This window comes from Artemia sp. Qi Xiang Cuo, unplaced genomic scaffold (genome assembly GCF_049724085.1).
Source record: "Artemia sp. Qi Xiang Cuo unplaced genomic scaffold, ASM4972408v1 HiC_scaffold_3254, whole genome shotgun sequence".
Taxonomy (NCBI): domain Eukaryota; kingdom Metazoa; phylum Arthropoda; class Branchiopoda; order Anostraca; family Artemiidae; genus Artemia; species Artemia sp. Qi Xiang Cuo.
Window position 1 is genome coordinate 6,333 of NW_028300647.1, and position 25,263 is coordinate 31,595.

At 35.6% G+C, this 25,263-nt stretch overlaps 3 pseudogenes; 2 read left to right on the plus strand and 1 right to left on the minus strand.

The window, feature by feature from the left end:
* Positions 1-18,538: 18,538 nt before the first annotated feature.
* Positions 18,539-20,440, minus strand: LOC148938457 (histone H2A-like; annotated as a pseudogene).
* Positions 20,441-20,631: 191 nt separating this feature from the next.
* Positions 20,632-21,001, plus strand: LOC148938458 (histone H2B-like; annotated as a pseudogene).
* Positions 21,002-22,267: 1,266 nt separating this feature from the next.
* LOC148938459 (uncharacterized) lies at positions 22,268-24,811 on the plus strand (annotated as a pseudogene).
* The last annotated feature ends 452 nt before the right edge of the window (positions 24,812-25,263 follow it).

A 25,263-nucleotide genomic window follows, 5' to 3' on the forward strand; every position in this document is an offset into this window, starting at 1 on the left:
CTCTCTATTTTCTGTCTTGTGCTTCTTTTAATTATTTGAGGTTCCATAGCCAGCTTCCTACTGCTCTATGTAATAATATATTTTTTTATTTTCGAGCAATCGACTCATTATTTTTGCATTTCCAATAATTTACAGATACCTTATACTCCGTCAACGCTGTTTGATTTTACCCACCTGATAGCTTGTATTAGGATTTGGAGCATACTCGCGGAGTCTGCACAGAGCTGCCATTCGTTTGGTATCTTTAAAAGAATGTTAGAGATGTTCTTGCAAATAAATAGTTTTCTTTTCTCGGTTCTCCGATGAGTTGATGCCTCCATATTGGTTCTGTAATTTATTTGTGTGGGTGGACTCATGTATTACTCCCATGCCTAACTTGTTTTTTTGGGTAAAAGTGGGGGGGGGGGCGGGTATTGTTTGGTGATGTGATTTTATTATCTAAAAAATGTTTGATGAATGTATTTTTATTTTTTATTTTAGTTTCGTTTCTCCCCTGATTTTCCTGGCCATAAAGGCTTACGGGGGAGAATATACTGAAGTATTTGTTATTTTTATGTGTAATTTACCGTTGATTTTGGTATTCAGTGATATATTTCTTGTTTTGTCTTTTTCAATAAATTTAAAAAATACTTTAATTCAATTCAATACATTAGAAACGGGTAGGGTATTAGCTTGAAACTTTTAAGGTCGCTACTAATGGTACTATGACTGAAACTGCAACTATTTGCGACTCTTACTACTTGTGAATGCTACTGTGACTACTTGCGACTGCGACTAAGACTCCTTGGGATGGTGACTACTTGTAACTGTGGCTACTTGAGAGTTTGACTACGAATACTTGCGACTGCGGCTACTTGCCACTGTGACCGATTGTGACCATGGCTTTAATTACTTGCGACTGCTACTACTTTTACTTGCGACTACTTTGCGGAAATGTTGAGCCTTGGGAGATGTGAAGCCCTCCAAATCCCCGAGGCAAGGGTTTTAAACTGTCAAATCCATTGGTTACGTACAGGATATATCATTGGAAGAGTTTGATGCTGGATGCGTCCTGAAAAACTAGGGTTGTTAAGGTGAAAGTTTAGGGAATGTTGAGGGGGATGCTGGACTAAATCAAAAGGTAGGGTATACATCCTGGCAATCAAAAGTGGAATTTTTAAATCTTGTAGGAACTGCTACTACTACTACTACTACTACTACTAATACTACTGAGGCGGAATTTCAAATTCAATAAAACACGCTATGGGGATTTTGGTTGGCAAAAGGACGTCAAAAAATGAAAATATTATTTATTGTAATTCCAGTTTTTTAGGTTTCATTAAATTTTTGATAGTAATTTCTCGTCATTTTGAGTTTTAATTATTATAGGACTTATTCTGCTGGTCGTAAATTTCATATGACTTTAATTTTTACGAAAACTCCTTTTTTGGAATTATTTTCTAAAATTAATTAAATTAGAACATAAATTTTTTTCAACTGAATGTCTGGAACTACATTAAAACTTAAAAAGAGCCGGAACTATTCCATATGGGACGGGGGCTGTCCCCTCCTCAATTCCCTGCCCTTTATTCAACTGAAAAAACGGAACAACACTAAAACTTAAAAAGAGCCGACACTATTCCATATGGGACGGGGGCTGTCCCCTTCTCAACTCCCCGACCTTTATACTAAAGTTGGTCGTGCCTTAAAAAAACTTTAGTAGGGAGCTATCATGTGTTACAGAATGAACACCGTGCTGCCACCTACAATTGAGTGCGCATGTGCCTAACCATGTAGACAATGTATTGATCCACAAGAGGGGAACTTAATTTCTGAGAACTTGATTTACATAATCGCTAGTGGAATGTATTTATTCACGAAAGGGGAATTTATTTGTTGTTGCAAGGGGGAATTATTGATCCAAGAAAGAGGAATTTATTTTTTGTTTCTAAGGGGAATTATTGGTCCATGAAAGGGGAATTTATTTGTTGTTTCTAAGGGAAATTATTGATTCAAGAAAGGGGAATTTATTTGTTGTTTCTAAGGGTTATTATTGATTCAAGAAAGGGGAATTTATTTGTTGTTTCTAAGTGGAATTATTGATTCACGAAAGGGGAATTAGAAATGACATCACTTGTTTCCTAGGAATTATATGGGACTCTAAAGAGATAAATTAATATTTTTTTAAATATTGCTTGTCAGGCCATTAGACTTAGCGAAAAAATCAATATTCTATCGAAGCCGTAATAGTGTAGCTAGGAAAACCCTGAAGATGAAGAGATTAACGCGGGAAAGGGTTTCCTAGGAATTTCAAATGTGACAGCGCAGGGATGCCAAAACAAAAGGAACACGCAGAAATTACGTTTAGGGATTATTTGGGCAAAACAGTTTGAGACATTTTAGAAGATGATTCGGGCGAAACAGTTTGAGACTTTTTAGAAGATGATTTTAGAAGATGATTTAGAAGATGATTTGGGGTGAAACCCCGTGGTCGTTATAATACGCAAGTTCCATTTGAACAGTGTTGTGAGGTCCCCTACCCAAACCCCAAAGGGCCCCCCTACACCCACCTCAAAGGTCCCCCCCCAACCCCAATGGGCCCCCGGGCCACAAAATGCCCCCTGGACCCCCAAAGAGCCCCAAGGGCCCCCAACTTTTTTGCCCCCCCCATTTTTTAATACTTTTTAATTTGCGCATTTTGAGACACAAAAGGGCCCCATCTCCCCAACTTTTGGCTCCCCCTCCCACCATTAGTGTTTTGTTGTGGTTTACCTTGTCACACTTATATTATCTGGATTTTTAAAAGTTCATTTTGAATTTCTTTCGTTGAAATGCAAGAGTTGGAATATTTCAATAGTGTTTTGTTATGGTTTACCATGTCACAGTTACATTCTATTGATTTTTCAACGTTCTTTTTGTATTTTTTTCATTGAAATGCGAGAGTTGGAATATTTCAGTAGTGTTTTGTTGTGGTTTACCTTGTCACAGTTACATTCTCTTGATTTTTCAAAGTTCATTTTGAATTTCTTTCTTTGAAATGCAAGAGTTGGATTATTTCAGCAGTGTGTTGTCGTGGTTTACCATGTCACGGTTACGTTCTTTTGATTTTTCAAAGTTCATTTTGGATTTCTTTCGTTGAAATGCAAGAGTTGGAATATTTCATTATTATAATGTCATTGTTTAACATTTAACAGATATATTTTTTTATTTGTTAAAATTTCATTTTTTTTATATTTAGATTATTTGAATGAGGTTTAATAGATCAGTATATTTAATATGAGGTTAAAATTTTCACAGTTACATTCTCTTATTTTTTAAAATTTCATTTTGAATTTCTATCGGTGAAATGCAAGAGTTGGAATATTTCAGTAGTGTTTTGTTGTGGTTTACCTTGTCACAGTTACATTCTCTTGTTTTTTCAAAGTTCACTTCGAATTTCTTTCATTGAAATGCAAGAGTTGGAATATGTCAGTAGTGTTTTGTCGTGGTTTACCTTGTCACAGTTACATTCTCTTGATTTTTCAAAGTTCATTTTGAATTTCTTTCATTCAAATGCAAGAGTTGGATTATTTCAGTAGTGTTTTGTCGTGGTTTACCTTGTCACAGTTACATTCTCTTGATTTTTCAAAGTTCATTTGGGATTTCTTTCGTTGAAATGCAAGAGTTGGAATATTTCAGTAGTGTTTTGTCGTGGTTTACCTTGTCACAGTTACATTCTCTTAGTTTTTCAAAGTTCACTTTGGATTTCTTTCGTTGAAATGCAAGAGTTGGAATATTTCAGTAGGGTTTTTGTTGTGCTTTACCTTGTCACAGTTACATTCTCTTGATTTTTAATATTTCATTTTGAAATTCTTTCTTTGAAAAGCAAGAGTTAGAATATTTCAGTAGTGTTTTTTTGTTGTTTACCTTGTCACTGTTACATTCACTTAATTTTTTAAAGTTCATTTTAAATTTCTTTTATGAAATTGAAGATTTGGAATATTTCAGTATTGTTGTCTCGTGGTTTACCTGGTCACAGTTACATTCTCTTGATTTTCCAAAGTTTATTTTGGATTTCTTTCGTTGAAATGTAAGAGTTGGAATATTTCAGTAGTTTTTCTTCGTGGTTTACCTCGTCAGAGATACATTCTCTTGATTTTTCAAAGTTCATTTGGAATTTCTTTCATTCAAAAGAAAGAGTCGGAATATTTCAGTAGTGTTTTGTTGTGTGCTACTTTGTCACAGTTACATTCTCTTGATTTTTCAAAGTTCATTTTGAATTTCTTTCGTTGAAATGCAGGAGTTGGAATATTTCAGTAGTGTTTGGTCGTGGTTTACCTTGTCAGAGTTACATTCTCTTGATTTTTCAAAGTTCATTTTAAATTTCTTTCATTGAACTGACATATATAGAATATTTCAATAGTGTGTCGTAGCGCTTTACCTTGACACAATTACATTCTTTTGATTTTTAAAAGTTAATTTTGGATTTCTTTCGTTGAAATGCAAGAGTTGGAATATTTCAATAGTGTTTTGTTATGGTTTACTTTGTCACTGTTACTTTCTCTTGATTTTTCAAAGTTCATTTTGGATTTCTTTCATTGAAATGTAATAGCTGGAATATTTCAGTAGTGTCTTGTTGTGCTTTACCTTGTCATTATTACATTCTCTTGGTTTTTCAAAGTTCATTTTGGATTTCTTTCGTTAAAATGCAAGAGTTGGAATATTTCAATAGTGTTTTGTCGTGGTTTACCCTGTCACAGTTACATTCTCTTGATATTCTTTTGTTGAAATGCTAGAGTTGGAATATTTCTGTAGTGTTTTGTCGGGGTTTACCTTATCACACATACATTCTCTTGATTTTTCAATTTTCATCTTGGATTTCTTTTGTTGAAATGCAAGAGTGGGAATATTTCAGTAGTGTTTTGTTGTAGTTTACCTTGTCACAGTTACATTCTCTTGGTTTTTCAAAGTTCATTTTTGATTTCTTTCGTTTAAATGCAAGAGTTGGAATATGACAGTAGTATTTTGTCACGGTTTACCATGTCACAGTTACATTCTCTTAATTTTTCAAAGTTCGTTTTGAATTTCTTTCGTTGAAATGCAAGAGTTTGAATATTTCAGCAGTGTTAGGTTGTGGTTTACCTTGTCACAGTTACATTCTCTTGATTTTTCAAAGTTCATTTTGAATTTCTTTCGTTGAAATGCAAGAGTTGGAATATTTCAGTAGTGTTTTGTCGTGGTTTATCGTGTCACAATTACACTCTCTTAATTTTTCAAAGTTCATTGTGGATTTCTTTCGTTGAAATGCAAGAGTTTGAATATTTCAGCAGTGTTAGGTCATAGTTTACCATATCACAAATACATTTTCATAATCTTTCAAATTTTATTTTGGATATCTTTCGTGGAACTGCAAGAGTTTTAATATTGCTCTACTGGTATGTCGCGGTTCAAATTGCCTCAGTTACCTTTCCTTAATTTTTCATTGATCTTTCCTGATTTCAGTCATTGAAATGAAAGATTTGGATTATGTCAGTAGTTTTTTGTTATGATTTAACATGTCACAGTTACATTCTCTTGATTTTTCAAAGTTAATTTTGAATTTCTTTAGTTCAAATGCAAGAATTGGATTATTTCATAAGTGTTTTGTTGTTGTTTACCTTGTCACAATTACATTCTTTTAATTTTTCTAAGTTCATTTTGAATTTATTTCATTGAAATGCAAGACTTGGAATATTTCAGTAGTGTCTTGTCGTGGTTTACCTTGTCACATTTACATTCTCTTAATTTTTCAAATTTTATTTAGAATTTCTTTCGTTTAAATGCAAGAGTTGGAATATTTAAGTAGTTTTTTTTTGTGGTTTACCTTCTCACATTTACATTCTCTGGAATTTTTAAAGTTCATTTTGAATTTCTTTCATTGAAATACAATAATTGGAATATTTCAGTAGTGTTTTGTTGTGCTTTACCTTGTCACAGTTACATTCTCTTGATTTTTCAAAGTTCATTTTGGATTTCTTTCGTTGGAATGCAAGAGTTGGAATATTTCAGTAGTGTTTTGTCGTGGTTTACCTTGTCACATGTGCATTCTCTTGATTTTTCAAATTTTATTTAGGATTTCTTTCGTAGAAATGCAAGAGTTGGAATATTTCAGTAGTGTTTTGTCGTGGTTTACTTTGTCACTGTTACATTCTCTTGATTTTTCAAAGTTCATTTTGGATTTCTTTCTTTGAAATGCAAGAGTTGGAATATTTCAGTAATATTTTGTCGTGTTTTACCGTGTCACAGTTACATTCTCTTGATTTTTCAAAGTTCATTGTGGATCTCTTTCGTTGAAATGCAAGAGTTGGAATATTTCAGTAGTGTTTTGTTATGGTTTACCTTGTCACAGTTACATTCTCTTGATTTTTCAAACTTCCTTTGGATTTCTGTCATTGAAATGCAAGAGTTGGAATATTTCAATAGTGTTTTGTTGTGGTATACCTTGTCACAGTTACATTCTCTTGATTTTTCGAAGTTCTTTTTGGATTCCTTTTGTTGAAATGCAAGAGTTGGAATATTTCAGTAGTGTCTTGTTGTGCTTTACCTTGTCACACTTACATTCTCTTGATTTTTCAAAGTTAATTTTGAATTTCGTTCATTGAAATGCAAGAGTTGGAATATTTCAGTAGTGTTTTGTCATGGTTTACCTTGTCGCAGTTACATTCTCTTGATTTTTTGAAGTTCATTTTTGGATTTTTTTTGTTGAAATGCAAGAGTTGTAATATTTCAGTAGTGTTTCGTCGTGTTTTACCTTGTCAAAGTTAAATTCTCTTAATTTTTCAAAGGTCATTTTAAATTTCTTTCTTTGAAATGCAAGAGTTGGAGTATTTCAGTAGTGTTTTGTTGTGCTTTACCTTGTCACAGTTACATTCTCTTGATTTTTCAAAGTTCATTTTGGATTTTTTTCCTAGAAATGCAAGAGTTGAAAATTTTCAATAGCATTTTGTCGAGCTTTATCTATTCACTTCTACATTCTCTTGATTTTTCCATTATCATTTAGGAAGGCTGTTGTAGACAAGAAGTAGTTAAAATAATTAAGCATTGTTTCGTTATTCTGTACCCTGATACTGTTACATTGGATTTAGATTTCATAGTTCATTTTGGATTTCTTTCGTTGAAATGAAAGAGTTGGAATATTTCAGTAGTGTTTTGTCGTGTTTTACCGTGTCACAGTTACATTCTCTTGATTTTTCAAAGTTCATTGTGGATCTCTTTCATTGAAATGCAAGAGTTGGAATATTTCAGTAGTGTTTTGTTATGGTTTACCTTGTCACAGTTACATTCTCTTGATTTTTCAAACTTCCTTTGGATTTCTGTCATTGAAATGCAAGAGTTGGAATATTTCAGTAGTGTTTTGTTGTGGTATACCTTGTCACAGTCACATTCTCTTGATTTTTCAAAGTTCATTTTTGATTTCTTGCGCTGAAATACAAGAGTTGGAATATTTCAGTAGTGTTTTGTTGTGCATTACCTTGTCACAGTTACATTCTCTTGATTTTTCAAAGTTGATTTTGAATTTCTTTCGTTGAAATGCAAGAGTTGGAATATTTCAGTAGTGTTTTGTCGTGGTTTACCTTGTCACAGTTACATTTTTTTTGGGGGGGGGGCATTCCGCCCACCCAAAAATAAATCGTACAATCAAATTTTTAGATAGCTTTTTTTTACTTTAAGATAGTTGTAAGGCCCAAATAACTGACGGAGCGGACAGAATTTGAACTTTAGCGTAACGAGCTAAGTGTCAAGGAGGGAGACAATAGATGGCAAAACAAATTAATCGGCATGTTAGGGATTTTTTTGGGTGAAACAGTTTGAGAAATTTTAGAGTATGATTTGGGTGAAACTCTGTAGTCGTTATAATACACAAGTTCCATTTGAACAGTGTTGTAAGGTCCCTTACTCCAATCCCAAAGGGCCCCCTCCCCTTAGTCAGCTCCAAGCTCATATCAGCAAAAATGTGGAATTTTCCTTTTTTTAGCCCGAAAAAGATCACGGATGCTTGTTTATTTGTTTTTCTTTATTTTTTATTGTTGTTTTTTTTCAAGGGTTATCATATCAATCCAGTGGGACTAAAACTTCTTGAGCGAAACAGTTTGAGACATTTTAGAAGATGATTTGGGTGAAACTCTGTGGTCGTTATAATACAAAAGTTCCATTTGAACAGTGTTGTAAGGTCCCCTACCCCAATCCCAAAGAGCCCCCCCTCCCCTTAGTCAGCTCCAAGCTCATATCAGCAAAAATGTGGAATTTTGCATTTTTTGGCCAGAAAAAAGATCACGGATGCTTGTTTATTTGTTTTTCTTTATTTTTTATTGTTGTTTTTTTTCAAGGGTTATCGTATTTATTCAGTGGGACTAAAACTTCTTGAGCGAAACAGTTTGAGACATTTTAGAAGATGATTTGGGTGAAACTCTGTGGTTTTAGAAGATCATTTGGGGGAAACTCTGTGGTCATTATAATACACAAGTTCCATTTGAACAGTGTTGTAAGGTCCCCTACCCCGATCCCAAAGGGCTCCCCTCCCCTTAGTCAGTTCCAAGCTCATATCAGAAAAAATGTGGAATTTTCCATTTTTTGGCCAGAAAAAAGATCACGGATGCTTGTTTATTTGTTTTTCTTTATTTTTTATTGTTGTTTCTTTTTCAAGGGTTATCGTATCAATTCAGTTGGACTAAAACTTCTTGAGCAAAACAGTTTGAGAATTTCAGAAGTTGATTCACCCTTTATTTTTTATTGTTTTTTTTCAAGGGTTATCGTATCAATTCAGTGGGAATAAAACTTCTTGAGCGAAACAGTTTGAGACATTTTAGAAGATGATTTGGGTGAAACTCTGTGGTCGTTATAATACACAAGTTCCATTTGAACAGTGTAGCAAGGTCCCCTATCCCAATCCCAAAGGGCCCCCCTCCCCTTAGTCAGTTCCAAGCTCATATCAGCAAAAATGTGGAATTTTGCATTTTTTGGCCAGAAAAAAGATCCGTAATATTTTTGATCATTTCCCCCCCCCCGTGGGGGGGATGTGTTGTGGGATGGGGACCATGATTTTTGGTTACTTAGAAAAGTTAGTAGATAGACAACTATAGTCTGCAGTCAGTTGTAGGTGAACTGTTGAATGGGACATGTATCAATTTAAAACACCATTCAGATCGTTTCTTTGTGGTCTGTCAATGTCGGGCAAAACAACACTCTTAACTAAAATAACTAGAAATTGCGATAAAATGTTTGTGGAAAAGCCCAAAAAAATCTACTATTGTTACAGTTGCTTAAAGTGAAATTCGAGTCGCATATGGTTGGATATTATCCGTTTGAACTTGAGAAATATTTAAATATATCTTTTGTTTGATTGACATTTTAATAATAACAATAGCCTTAATTTCCAAAATACAATGTATAAAAAACATTAAAATGCAGGATGTACGATCAGTTGGTTCTTGTGAATAGAGCCATGAAAAGAAGAATTTATTTAGCAAAACTTGGTGAGTTTCCCATTTTAATTTTAAGGCCAATATTTTCTTGTCAGGATTCGATGAGAGATTTATCACTCTTTGAAAATGATAGATAAGAAAAAAGTGTGTGTGTGTGTGTGTGTTTGTGTCTGTGTGTGTGTGTGTGAGGCTCCTCCTCGAATGGTTCGGAATGCCCCTAATATTTAACTAAATATTAAAATAGGCCATAGAGAGCCAGCTGATGGAAAAAAAATATTAGAACGTCAATTGCTTAGTCGTCAGTTAACCTAGTAGAATTGAAATATGTTTAAAATAGAATTTCGATCGCAAACCAAAAAAAAAAAATGGTTCTTGTGAATAGAAGAATATATCTATAAAAAGTGTGTGTGTGTGTGTGTGTGTGTGTGTGTGCGTGTGCGTGGGTGTGCGTGTGCGTGTGTGTGTGCGTGTGTGTGTGTCTGTGTGTGTGTGTGAGGCTCCTCCTCGAACCCTCCTCGATTAAAACTAAGAATAAATAAAAAAAAACTTTTAACTTGCGAATGCATATTTTATTCAAACTAGTTTGAACAGGTCAATTTCAACAAAGGCCTATGCAACTGCTATCGAGAATGCGTCTTTAAAAGCATACTAAACTCCAACTTAGTTAAAATCTCTGTGGTCACTGAATCATTTTCTTGTTTTGGGGAGCTAGTCATTACTCACTTAAAATAGGCCATAGAGAGCCAGCTGGTGGAAAAAAAATGTTAGAACGTCAACTGCTTAGTCTTCAGTTAACCTAGTAGAATTGAAATATGTTTAAAATAGAATTTCAATCGCAAAACAGAATAAAAAAAAAATGGTTCTTGTGAATAGAAGATATATCTATAAGACTTGGTGAGTCCCTTATTTCAATTTTGGGGTATATTCTAAGAATCTCTGGATCTTTTGAGTAATGCGAATATTAAAAGGTCAACGAATTTTTTTGAAAACATAAAAATACTGCTTTTAGAAGGAATATTCACAGGTCGAATTGGAAATTTAGCATAATGATATCACAGGATATTTCATTGCATTGTTTAACTGAGTATAGCGTCTCACATCTCCTCCATTAAACAGAAGGGAATGTCTATCTTTTTTCTGTGTTTTTACAAGTGTCCTTATCCGTTGTCTTGTATCACTCGAATCGTTGTAAATGTGTAAGGGGGTATTTTCACTGTGGATTTTTCTATGACTCCTTAAGGGTTGAATGCTCTCTCTGTTATGACAAGATGCGGATATATGTTGTGTTGATAGGGGTTTCATTGAAATAGTTTGTTGGTGTACCATTGGTTTTATGATGGAATGTCCCTCAATAAGATCGCAGAGTGCCCCTTCTTCTTCTTCACTCAATAGAAATGCGAATCATACATTATCTACATCCTCATCAATAAAATCCTATAAAAAAAATGGTTTGTTCATAGTCTACTCGTTTCAAAGATATCTGATTATATAACAATTTAATAGATTCATGGTTAGGGATTGTACAGTAGAAGCAACTCCTGTCAATAGTAACCTTTTTTTTGGACAAAAATCAAAAGTTATAATGGTCTTTTTTAATACATTGTCTTTATGTTTTCAGTGAGGTGCTAGTTTTTTTTATGTATATCAGATTGATCATGAAGCAATAATTTTTGGCCATTACATGTTATACAAATGTCATATATTTTAAGCCTTTTTTAATTTTTCCTGTTGTAGATCGGGAACCTAGGATAGATGATTTACACTATATCACCCATGATGGATTTTATGAGGTTTGGAGGACGAATGGCAGCATGTGTAATTTCTATTGAATATTAAGACGGGAACTGACTCCGAGTGAGAAGGAGGCGTATGCGCTTGATAAGAAGATGAAGAATACGGAGAATTAATAGTCTTATTTTCATTATATATATATATATATATATATATATATATATATATATATATATATATATATATATATATATATATATATATATATATATATATATATAGATGTATACATGAATAAACTGATTTAGTCAAGGGAATGAAGCCTTAATCTAGAAGTCCTATTCCTACAAGTTAAGTTAGAATAAAAGAATGAGGTATAATGGTATTGGTTTAACTCGGATCAGTAATAACATTTAAAATGAAAAGGCGTAATAGGGGGCTAACTCGTAGCACTGTGCCTGATGGCCCCAACTCTTCACGAAACTATAGCATCTTTCAACTGAAGCAGTAAGATCTATGAGATGTATCTCCTCATCCTTGGTTAGTGGTGTTGTAGCCCACATATCAGTAGCTGTTTTTAATTCCACTATTCGTATTTTCTTCTGTCGTATTTTCTTCTGAGGCTTGAAATGGTAAAGTGGGTTTATTTTCCATGTGAAATATCCATTATTTTATAAAGTTAAAAGACTATGTCAATTTTTTTTACCCCCTCAGAACTTAATTTCCCCTCCTAGCTTTATATTCACCAAATACTTGCCCCCACCCCCTCACTTCACATAATTTAGTCAAAATAGACCTTAGCTAATTATAAATTTCACCATTTTTTTTAATGTTATTAATTACACTGAAAAAAATGAACATCTAAAAAGCCCCAATAAATATTCACTAGGTTGGTGTGACATACACAATGCAACGTTTTGACTAATATTAATAAAGTTAAATAAAAAAATATTTGTCAAGGAAATGCGATTAGTTCAGAAAGAAGCAATATACTTATTTCTCCTGAAGCATTTAAAGTCAGATGTTTACCGGGGTATTAAATAAGTACCATTTTTACACCCCTCCCTCAACACTTAATTTCCCCCTCCTAATATTATATTAAATAAATACTTGCCCCATTGGGACTTGTTCATTGTCTTGGGTATTTTTCGATTTCTCATAGACTACTGGCCTAATTTGGCTTTTGTGTGTGCCTCATTGTTTTTGTGTGGGTTCCATTGTAACTGAATCCCCATGTAACTGAACTCCAAGCAACTGAACCCCCTTGTAACTGAACCCCCGTGCATCTGAACCCTCATGCAACTGAGCCCTCTTTAACTGAACTCGCATGCAACTCAACCCCCGTGCAACTACACCCCATTTAACCAAACCCCATGTAACTGAACCATCGTGCAAATGAACCTCCGTGCAACTTAACCCCCGTATAATCGAACCCCCGTATAATCAAACCCCCGTACAACTGAACCCTCGTGCTACTGAATCCCCTTTAACTGAACCCTCGTGCAACTCACACCCCCCCCTAAGCTATCTGATAAATGGTGCTTAAAGTGGAACTTACAGCTAGCTCGGTAGAAACCGCTCGTGGGGCATAGTGAATCACGCTATCTCTCCTCAAATTCTTGCTAGTCCCCCCAACGTGCTTTAGCGTTTTATGCGACTGGTCCTTGTGGAAAAAATGGAATTTTTGAGGATTTTAAATGTTGTCTACCATAACCAATAAATCCTCTAATGTCGATATATTCAAATTGTCAGGAGATGGTATGTCACCATCCCCTAAAGTAGCTTCAAAATTGAACTCTTCTGTGTCATTGAGTTTTGGTCGTTTTTGAATTGACGCTTGAATATCAGAATCCTGGAAATAAAAATCAATTTTTAGTTATTCACTAGGTAACTTGTAGTCTTATAGGCTTAAAGCATCCTAAAACACATAGAACCCCCCCCCTTGAGTAAATTGACACGTACCCATACAAGTAGCTGATTATAAATTGCTTGCCGAGTAATCGATGATCGTCTCATTAAGTTTGCTTAATTATATAGTCTTGAAAAAAAAAATGAGATATTTCTGTAAAGGTATATAATAAACATTTAGACTCAAATAGCCTATAACTGTATTGGAATGTCATAAAACACATTTTAAAATACGATACATGAAAAAAAAATACAATTTCAACTATTAGCTACATTTAAATTTATTCACAATATTAATAGGGGGGCACCCCTTCCCCCAACTCCTCCTCTATTTTTTTCTCTCCAATAATTGTTTATATTAGTCCACGAATTTCTTATATTAGTCCACGTTATTTCTTATATTAGTCCACGAATAATGTATCTTTACTTACCAATATAATTCTTTTATTGTCCATTAGAACGAGTTGATAAATTGATTCTTATAGACTTATTACAACTTATATTAATCAATTGACTCAGAATGATCAATTTTTTCGATATATATAGCAAAAAAAAACATGATTATAAGTAGCTGTAAACCGGTATTTCTAGAATGAGACCATTCTTTGATCACGCAATTTGACAATTTTTAGTTTTTGGTTAAAAAAAAATAAATGTTATGATGAACGTAGTTGCTAAAGACGTGTTTTTGATCACTTTGCCTGGAAAGGTACCAAGGGAACATAGGTGTGAGAGGATACTCACTCTCTTTGAAAAGGTGTAGAGGTCACGTACTATATATATGATAATAGCATGGCCAGGAACATAAAGTTGTAGAATAGCACAGGAAGGAACATAGAGTCATAGAATCCATACTTAGCATGCTACTTATATACTGTAATTGGTATCGATATACAATTTTATCAACTGGTTTTACTGAGCAATCACCAAGTGTGACATTAGTAGGAGGGTCATTCTTCCAATTGTAAAGCAAGACTTCCGACTTTTGGGAGTTAAATCTCAGACCGACTTTCTCGTAATTGGACTGCAGACATGGTAATATTTCTGAAAGGTGGTTAAGCGTCCGGCTGAGATTCAGCGTGTCATTAGCATAGCATACTAGGGAGACGTCATTGGAACTGAGAATGCTTGATGAAGGACAGCTGTCTTGAGGCTCTATAATGTAGTTGTTGAAGAAATTGGGGCATTCTTTGCAGACTGGTATCAAGGCTGACCATGGGGTTGGCGGAAGGCCTTTATCGAGAGGGAGCTTGAGTCGCACGCGAGGGCGAGAGTAAAGAGCACGAAAAGCCCGAATGATATTTGAGTTCACTCCGCTTTTAGCTGAGTCTAGCAACATAAGCGCATGAATCAATGAATCAAACGCTCTCTACAGGTCTAAGCCACCGATCACTAGGCTTTCTCCTGATTTGTGTGCATCCGGGAGTGCATATGCAACGATATGGAGAGCTTCAGCACAACCAATACCGCGTTGGAAACTGAATTGTCTTGGTGGACTGCAACACAGTTTCTCAAACTCATCTACGAATAAAAATTCAAATAACTTGCAAAGAGAAGTAGCAATCGTGATAGGACGGAAAGAGGAGCATTGCATGGTAGCTTTCCCTTTTTTAGGAACTGGCGTAAGATCTCCAATTGAGAAAGTGGTTGGGGCAATACCCTGAATGAGGATAATCTGTATCAGGAAAGTTACGTGACTAATGAGAGCGGGCCAATCACTTTTTAGAGGGAGTGCGGTAATCTCATCAATCCCAAAAGATTGTTTAGGTTTTAGGCGAGAGATGGCCTTGCACACAGCTCCCTCTTTTACAACATAATCACCCTGAGGATAACTATCTAAGAAGTCGTCCAACTCAGCTTTGCATCTTTCGTTGAGGGCTGGGTCAGGGGGCAAAAATTCTGACCCATAGTATGCGTACCATTCAAAATCAGGGATGGTAGATGCGGACAAAGACTCATCACTTTTAGAGGACAGAAAACGCCAAAGGAGAGAAGGATTAATTTTGGCCCTTGCAGATTCGATATCAATCATCTTTTTTCTGTGACCTTTAGCTCCTTCGCGAATTTTCTTTTAATGAGCTGGCAGATTGAATTGACTAAACCCGAACGGCGTCGTCCACAAGAAATCCAAAGTTGAAGCCAAAATTTAGACTCAGAATGGGTATCCACTAACTCTGGATTTTCAGAACAGGAAGGAAGGGTAGGATGACGGGGTCTACTTAGAGAGACGGTAGCTTTTTCAGCACAGCGAAGGGCATGGCCAATTTTAGCGCAATATATATCAACTGACAGTTGTGTTTCCTCCTTTAAAAGAGCAGTTAATCTAGAGAGATGATGGAAAGGGACACGGATCACACTAAGGACTCTGATGGCTTCTTCTTGAAATAAAACAGGGTTAATTTTACGCCAATCACAGCGAGACCTAGGAGGTGTTTTCGAAGTTGTTTGCGTTTGTGTATCTGAGCTGTGGCAAGGAATCTCGGCTGAGAACTGTATTGGTAAGTGATCAGATAGCTGCAAATCAGGCACAACCTTGATAGGTGAAATCCTGAGATTTGCAGACGCAACTACGTGATCGAGATCCGATGTAGACATTGAAGTGTGTACGTATGTAAAATTTAAATCTTTACACTTCAGATCAAACTGGTCTCCAAAAATACCAAGCAATAGCGTAGAATGTAACGACCTAGATAAGAGCAGTTCATTAAAACCGCAATTGAAGCCACCAACTTGCATTGAATGATTAAGGATCTAATAGGGTTAATACACTGGCCGAGTTTATCACTAGAAAAAGTAAAAGCACGCTCCGAACGCTCATCGTGGTAATGTGTAGGCAAATATACATTAATAAAAACACAGCCCTCAACACGAATCGCTAGAAAATGATCATTGACTTCAAATGCACTAGTTCTTAGAGTCGAACGAACGAATGTGGCGATACCACCAGAGGGTCGCCCTTTTCAACTTAGCTGCTTCGCTGAAACTGAATAATTCGATACTGAACTATTAAAACTATGAATACTTTTACTGCGGCATGTGACGAAATGTTCTTGTAAACAGACAACTTCGTTTTGCTCAAATACAACATCTAAGATCGGAACTTTATTTGCAAACGAGCTATTAATGTTCCACGATAAATATTTAACTGCAGAAGCTTCAGATTTCATTTCTTTTGTGGATTAGTGTTTTAGGGACATTTTACACTGTAAGACGTGTGACTGCCGATTTTGCATTCAACGCAGAATGTCGGCTGTCTGCATTGTTCATCTTGCGTAGAACGATGTTCATTTGAGCCACATCTAGAGCATGAAGGTTCAGTCATACACTGGGAAGCGAGGTAATTGATTTTGTGATACTTTCATACATGCTATATGTCATTCTACTTAAAACATTGCTTCGTGACTCTAAAATTAGGCATGTTATTTCTTTTTGGTTTTTTAGACCAACCATTATTCTGATACAGACATCCTTCAGACATAGGTCATACCGCGTTGAAAGTAACAAGTCTCGTCAGATCCTAGAAGTCACACACCGTCAGGCACAGTCAGGACTTGGTTGGGTGACCGCCTGGTAAATCCTGTTTTTGAATTTTTTAATTATTGTGATTTTTTTTTTCTCTTTTTCCAATTAATTTTATTGGATTATATAATAATGTGTAATTATAATAAGATCGACCATCTTGCTAAAAATTTTATAAAAAAAAAAAAAAAATAGAGCCATATACTCACCGATTAAATTCAATGCTACAACCATCTTTATGTGACTATGTATTTTTAAGATTATTCTTGTTGCCAATTAGGTAATAAGCTTCTACCCTTACGAGAATACCAACACACGTCTAAAGGAATAGGGTGTTTTTTAGAATGTACTAGCCCTATAGATCTCTATTCATTAGTGTCTATCGTTATTTATTCATGAGTATCAGCATACTTAGAGATGAAAAGGAAAATTAGAAAGTAAAGTTTAAAATTACTCTATTTTAAACTTTCTGAACAGAAAGTATCTTGAGGAGATCAGGTTCTCTGAGATACAAGACAATGGCATTTTTTTAGTATAGTGGCAGAGCGTCTTGACCTGAATGTGTTGCTGATCGAGTGGCTAACGTCGGTGTTGTTGCCCCTTTCTTGTATTGAGAATTGTTTCTAGACGACACATTCTGGGGTGTCGATTTATTTGTTGATACGTCTTTTTTGGCAACAGTGGGTTTCTTGGAAATTATCACCCCGTATCCAGCCAAGAACGGGTCATCTAACCCGCTAATAGCCTATAGAGCATCAAAAAAGTAAGGTCCCGACTCTCGTCTCCTCGAATCCCAAACTGAACTGGTCAGTGAACTCAAAGAACCTTATAACCGCACGAAAATTGAGGTGCAGACAGTTACAATGATATTAATTTTAAATTCGACTTTCTAATTTTCCCTTTCAACTATAATTCAGCAGGTTTTTATGGCTAAAAAACGGTCGACAATGTTTACCTTTGTAATATAGCGTTATTACCGTCAAAAAACACACTAGTCATTTATTCGTTATTTAGATTGCTAATAAGGGTTATATATGGTTTTTAATTGGTCAGAAGGATTAATATGACTACTCACTGGAACGATAAATAAGTCTAATGCAGCACCTTCAAATCTTCGGGTATCTTCTCTCATGTAAAAATGTCACAACAATTGGGTCCACAGTATTTTTAAAGTAGCAATTAAAGCTTAAAAAAAAACATGTCCCTCTCGTACATAAAATGTTTCTACCTTTGATGACTAGGCTATCCTATAGCTTCCTAGTTTAGATTAGGAAAATGAGCACACTCTACAAACCTCCCGGACGATTAGTATTACGGATATTAATTTTATATATAAATGTATTCATTGGGAAAACAGGACAATCCTCGAAAGTTTATTGATATTATTTGGGGTCAGAGTGTCATAAATCCACCCCCGCCCCCATCAATTGCTGGGGGAGGGGTACAGCCCCCTCCCCTCTTCACGCGCTGGGGTATAACCGGCGGTCTCTAACTTACATGGAGGCTCACGTTCTGTAAGGAGGAGGGTTGCGCGCACCACCGTGAATATGGGGAGGGCGGGATCCAATGGCGCGCTGGCACTCCAGGGGCACGTGAAGTCTGATCTTTATGTGCCCGAACTGCCAGGACGAACACTTTGGACGAGCACCATTACCTCCATACAAAAAATTTTAAAATCAGAAAATTAATGTGTTATCATTTTCTATGCAAAATAGAATTGGAAAAGATATTTTTTCTCTTTACATCCAAATTTAATTCAAAAAATATCTTTAACCTAAATAAAATTTTATAAATACCCTATGGAAAAAATAAATTTGAAAATTAGAATTTCGACTTTTTATGCTTTATTTACGATATTTCTGACATTTTAATTCTTCTTCCAGTAGTGCAACTTTCTTTTTCAAAAATTCTATCTCTGCTTCAAAATTTTTATCCCGGATTCGCTTCTTTTGTCTATAATTTTACGCAGCTTCCGTATGTCTTTCTTTCGAACTTTTCAAACATTCTTGGGGACATCTTGTAGTTTTCTTATTAGCATTTCTTTCCTTGTGATCAGCCTTCTTTCGTTTGTTGATTGTTTTTAAAGTGGCTCGAGGGCAATTGGCATATTCCTCGGAAGTGTTTTTCTTGCCTTTAATCTCATTTTTCCTTGCTCCATCACCTTGGTCAACTTCTGTGTGAAAACTGATGCCACACATTGGTACCGAGACCACATGCACAGTGTCTGTGGTATTTTGATCTGAGTTTAAATCGTCTGTGTTAACCATGTTTGTGTCTTGGCAAGATTAGAAATCTGGCAAAGGGTCCATGTCAAACAGATGCTTTTCCATTTATAAAATATCATCAAGCGTGTTGTTTTATCTCATTAGCTGCCAATCTGTTTTAAAGATTTCATAATATGTATCATTAGACGTTAATATTTTATCTTATATCATTATATTCATTTATTCAGCATCACTGGTCTATCACTCCAACACTACTTTTTCACATTGTCTTCTTTATTCAAATGACTACGTCTGGGTCTCGGTTTTTATACTGGAGGGCGGAAACCGCCGTCCCCATGGGTAAAGTTCTCTCTGAACGATATTAGCACTATCATTATTAATTGTGGTTACTTGCACTGACTTTATTTAAAGTTTTGAGTATGTGTTTTGATTATTAGAAATGAAAACTATACTAAAGAATTAACAAGTCATTCTTCCATATGTACATATTTTTTTTATTGCTTCATTCATCGTAACTTGCCAGCAAATAGGTAGAAATAATTGAAATTTCTTCAAAAATAATGTTCAATTTCAGAAAACACCTTATTTCTAGGAGTTTGCATCCTTGTAATCGACTTTTTTTTGCTATTAGTAAACATTTGTGAACGTCCTTTCAGAACATATAAGGTATATTAATTGATGTTTGTGAATTCGTATTGAAATTAATTCTAAGACTCCAATTAAAAACACAGAAGTAAAGCAATAAAATACGAGACCAAATTTTCAGGCCTGAAACAACTTCTTTATACCGATAAATCGCAATGGTTCGCTTTGGAAAATACATTATAGCTATAGTTTAATTAAATATTTAGTTGGTATTTTGGCTAGGTTATGTATTTAATATAATGCGCTGATTGCGGCCCCCCTTCCTATAATTTCTATGCTTTGCAACTAGATCAATGTGAAAGCAAACTTTATTGCTTGTAACAAAAGGGCAAGCTTCAAATATATATTTAGATTTTGTTGGGGTATAATTTAGCGATTTTTAAGGAAAATATCTCCCTCGCTTCCAGTAAATTCTTACGTTTTGTTACTAGATAAATGTGAAAACCCCCCTTTTTACATTCCGTTTCCTTAATCTTATAGCTTTGTCCTTCCCATGTGGTCACATGCTAAAGTGTCATTCAATTAATTTTTAGCCCTTAAAAGGACTGTTGGTTAATTTGGGGTAGGGCCAAAGTTAGATTCACTTAAGTCTTTGTCGCTTTTTCAGTCTTCTTAGGTAGAAGGACTGCTTGAATTTTAGGCAAAACGCCGCCTTGGGCAATGGTAACCCCCGACAGGAGCTTATTCAGTTCTTCGTCGTTTCTAATGGCAACCTGAAGGTGACGAGGAATGATACGAGTTTTGTTGTTGTCTCGTGCAGCATTACCAGGAAGCTTAAGGACCTCGGCAGCCAAATAATCCATCACTGCTGCAAGGTAAACGGGTGCGCCTGCACCAACTTGCTCCGCATAGTTGCCCTTTCTCAGAAGACGGTGGATCCTTCCCACTGGGAATTAGAGACCTGCCCTGCTTGAACGAGACTTTGCCTTTCCCTTCACTTTTCCACCCTTTCCTCTTCCTGACATGATTTCTAGGATACGAAATTCACTTGGACTCTAGTCACGAACAAATATAAATGATGTCTGTTCTTGAAAAGCTACAGAACAAACTATTTATACTCCAGCTGGGGAACTCAGTTCCTCTGACGAAAAATTCGTGCGCGAACTCAAGCTTGTATAAAAGCGAGTTATAACTTCTAGACACTATTTATTTGACAATTAGGCTTCATAGAGGCTTCATTTAACATGCCTCCAAAATCTTCAAAAAAAGCAGCAAAGAAAGCTGGTAAGGCGTCAAAAATATCATTAAACTGATAAGAAAAGGAAACGAAAGAGGAAGGAAAGCTATGCCATTTACATTTACCAAGTTCTCAAGCAAGTGCATCCCGACACCAGTGTTCCTAGCAAAGCAATGAGCACCATGAAGAACTGTGACAAAAAGCTTCGTGAATGGAGTACCGCGACCGATACTTGTCGACCTCTCTACCCCACCAGGTCCACCATAACTAGTCTACATGTTTAAACTTCACTGATGCTACTTCTCCCCTAGGACCTTGCAAAGCACGTTGATCGTCACGGCACTAAAGCTGTAACAAAATACACAAGGTCCAAATAAAGGGATTTCCACCGCCTATTGACGCCCACTCAGCCGTAATCTCACGAACCGTACGTTTTTTTTCCTACGAATGATTATATTTGATATGCTCTAACATTGAGGTAAGTTCTCTTTGGCATTAATTTTCGTAATATTGTTTAAACAAGACCACATAATCAACCATAAAAAAAGCTAAAATTGTCAAAAGCGACTTGTTCGGATGATTTTCAATAGGGGAGTTTAGATGAATTAAGATATATATACGTATTTTTGTAGTGTATATACCAAGGTCCTCGGCTTTTTCATGACATTCCATCGAAAACATTTTTATAGTAACGTGGCACCTCTTGTTAGTGGGGCCGGGCCTGGTTTCTAGGTGTAGTTACTATTCAATTCTCAGATTTCGGGTTATGTTGAACGTTTATACGGTGAAATTTTTTCCAAATTATTAAATTTTACTTAAACCCTCTTATGAGGGTTTCTATAATAATACAGAGATATTGATCTCTATATACCCTGGAAGATTTGTTGTTCCTGGGTATATAGAGATCATTATCTCATTTAATACAACCCTCGTAAGAGGGTTTAAAATTTAATAGAGTTATAAGTATACTAGTGGTATATTTATCCTAACACTGCGTGTTAGGACTAATTATACCACTAATATACTTATATATGTTCTTATACATACATTCTATTAAATTACTTTCTCTATTTAATATGATTTAAATGACGTTCTATATACATAAATTAGTTTAAAATTTTAGGTCCAAAAACCCTTAAAATCACTAAAAATCAGGTTGAACATTACGTTTAAGGAATTTTGTATGTAATTTTCTCAATATTAGTGAGGGGTCTATTGAGTTTATTCCGAAAAATGACCCTGTTCAACATGCTGCCTTAGAGTCTGAGAAATGTGAATTTTGACTCAACTCAATCTTAGCTCCAAAAACTTCTAAAATGGGACTTCCGACCCCCTCCCCCCAACAAATTCTCTTAAAATGACTGGTGATTAATCTTGCTAAATGCCGCAGTTTTCGGGGTCATTAACATTGGAGTTTGGTTTTTCATGCCGTAGGTTTTATGTACTATTTGAATGACGCTACATGTTAGACTTTGGCTTGGCCTCTAAGAAAAACTCCGCCCTCAAACTGCTTCATTCATGAAGCGGTCTCAGGGGGGGGGGGGGGTTGGAGTCTTTCTCCTCTGGCTGAATTAAAGAGTAAGCTAAGTTAAGCTACTGGGCTCATACCCCAATGATAGGGAAATCTCTCTTTAAATGATTAAATGATTATGCTTATTTTTTCCTACGTCCTTATGGTATCTGCTCACTCCTGATTGGGTTTGTGGATTAGAATAGAAATAAACTCTTTGAGATTTATCCCCATTATAATTGAAGAAAGAAAGGAAAATAGACTAAAATATTTTTTAATTCAATCGGTAGCTCCAGTGATCTTTTTAGCGAGTACACTAAATTAATCATTTTCATTTTTGATCCCCCTTGCCCTATTAATTAAGATCGGAGCAGCCCCGTTTCATATATGGCTAGTATGTATTTCTAAGTCTATGTCATGGAAAATCTTAGCCCTCTTAATAACTTTTCAAAAAATTGGACTTCTTCTAGGGCTAATTATAACTCAGTTTACAAGCTCCTTTTTTATCCTTGTCAGAACAACTGTTGGGGGGCTAGGGGGTATTAGCCAATCCAATCTTCTTCTAATTATAGCTTTTTCCTCTATTAGACATTTATCCTGGCTTATGATTAACACAACCAGATTTTTTTTAGTATCAACTTATTATGTTACTTACTTAATTACTCTTTATCTTGTAGTAGCCCTATTACAGCAAAGGGGGCTATTCTCTCTAACTCAAATAAGTGATAACGCCAGACTAATCTATAAGACTTCAATTTCATTCGGTCTCCGCTCTTTAGCCGGGCTCCCCCCTTTCCTGGGGTTTTTCATCAAATGAATATATCTAGAAATAAATATCTTGCCCCCCTTTATTATCTTAGCTCTTGTTTCATCTTCATGTCTCTCAGTCTATTTTTATTTCAAAATCGCTATGAGTTCTCTTCTATTTCCCTCGGAAATAAAGTCTAGAAACATAGAGGTTCTGGCGGTTTTATCGATAAGATTTAATATCTTACCTCCCCTGTTATTTTTGTAAAGCTTTAAGTTAACTAAACTACCAGCCTTCAAAGCCGGAAATAAGAGATTCTTAAGCTTTAATTCTTTTGCGTCTTGCTTAGACGAGGGAATTATCTACATAATTACAGTATCAGCGTAATCCTTTTTATCAGGCACCTCGTCCCTGTGTATTATATATGAAATGTAAATTCCTCTTTAGGAATCAAAATCCTACGTGCACAAAACACCTTTATATATATGTACGTCCCACTGTCTAACGGGAATTGAAAAAAAAATCAGAACCATAAGCCTAGGGACTGACCATCTTAAGATTTGAAATCTTACATTTTTTTAAACTACTAAGTACGAAAGTAATTTTAGTAAAGGGAAATTTCCTTAACTAAATTTACAATTTAGCACCTACTATCGGACACTGTACTTATGCAACGTTGATTTTACTCTGCAATTCATAAGGATATCGGGACTTTATATTTTATTTTTGGAGCTTGAGCAGGAATAGTGGGGACTTCTTTAAGCATACTTATTCGGGCAGAATTGGGTCAGCCCGGCTCCCTAATTGGAGATGAGCAGGTATATAATGTAATTGTAACGGATCATGCATTTATTATAATCTTTTTCATAGTTATACCTATCCTGATTGGAGGATTTGGTAACTGGCTAGTACCTATTATGTGAGGGGCCCCTGATATAGCTTGCTCCCTTATAAACATCTTGAGATTTTGAAGAATCACAAAGACCTTGACTCTAATCTAATATAGATCTCTTTTTTAAAGATGAGAAGGACAATGATGACCAGTCTCAACACCCCAATCCTCAGCCCGTGCCCCTGCCGGACCATGGGTAGATTTAGCCATCTTATCCCTACACTTAGCTGGGGCCTCCTCGATTTTAGGGGCAGTAAACTTCATTACCACTATTATCAATATACGACCTCAGTCAATATCTATTGACCGTATGCCGCTCTTGGTATGGGCCGTAGGGATCACAGCCGTCCTCTTACTTTTGTCCCTACCAGTTCTGGCAGGAACTATTACTATATTGTTGACTGATCGTAATTTAAATACTTCTTTCTTTGATCCCGCAGGTGGTGGAGATCCCATTCTTTATCAGCATCTATTTTGGTTCTTTGGTCACTCTGAAGTGTATATTTTAATCTTACCCGGTTTTGGTATGGTTTCTCATATTATTAGTCAAGAAAGAGGGAAAAAGGAAGCGTTTGGCACGTTAGGTATAATTTATGCTATACTTGCTATCGGGATTCTTGGTTTTGTTGTCTGAGCCCACCACATATTTACTGTAGGTATAGACGTGGATACTCGAGCCTATTTCACTGCTTCAACTATAATTATCGCAATCACTACTGGACTTAAGATTTTTATATGTATCTGGACTCTTCACGGAACACGACTTACTATGACCCCATCTATATTATGAGCCCTGGGATTTGTCTTCTTGTTCACTGTGGGGGGTCTTACAGGAGTTGTCCTTTCGAACTCTAGAATTGATATCGTACTCCACGATACTTACTATGTTGTTGCCCACTTCCACTACGTCTTGTCGATAGGAGCTGTATTTGCTATTATAGGCGGATTCGTACACTGATTCCCTCTCATGACTGGGCTAAGAATGAATCAGTTCCTTGTTAAGGTTCATTTTTTCGGACCTTACAATTTGGGCAAAAGTATTGCATTAATTATATGCAGTTAATAAACAAGTATGAAAAGCTGGCAAAATTTTAGATAGCGAATTAATTTTCCTGTAAACTGAATCATGAGTTTCAAACTATAAGAAAAAGCATCCGACTGGCTTTAATTTAGAGGCTGGAAAATAAAAACGGTACTTGTGCACAATATAGTACACACCACAATAGACCATATCAAGAAAAACTGAAATAAAACCCGTGAATGGATTCAATTTAAGAGAAGTATTATGGCACCGCGCAGTTTCTAAACTTGTTTAAAATATTTAAACAATGTTTTTTTGGGGTTTAGGGGGGAAAAAGGTACCTAGGTTAGGTATATATTTAATAAATGATATACTTTACCCTCACCCCCCTAATGTGCAAATATATAGCCTAAATTTGTTTCTAAACTATTATATATTTATCTTTTTTTATTATATTTCATTGGCATT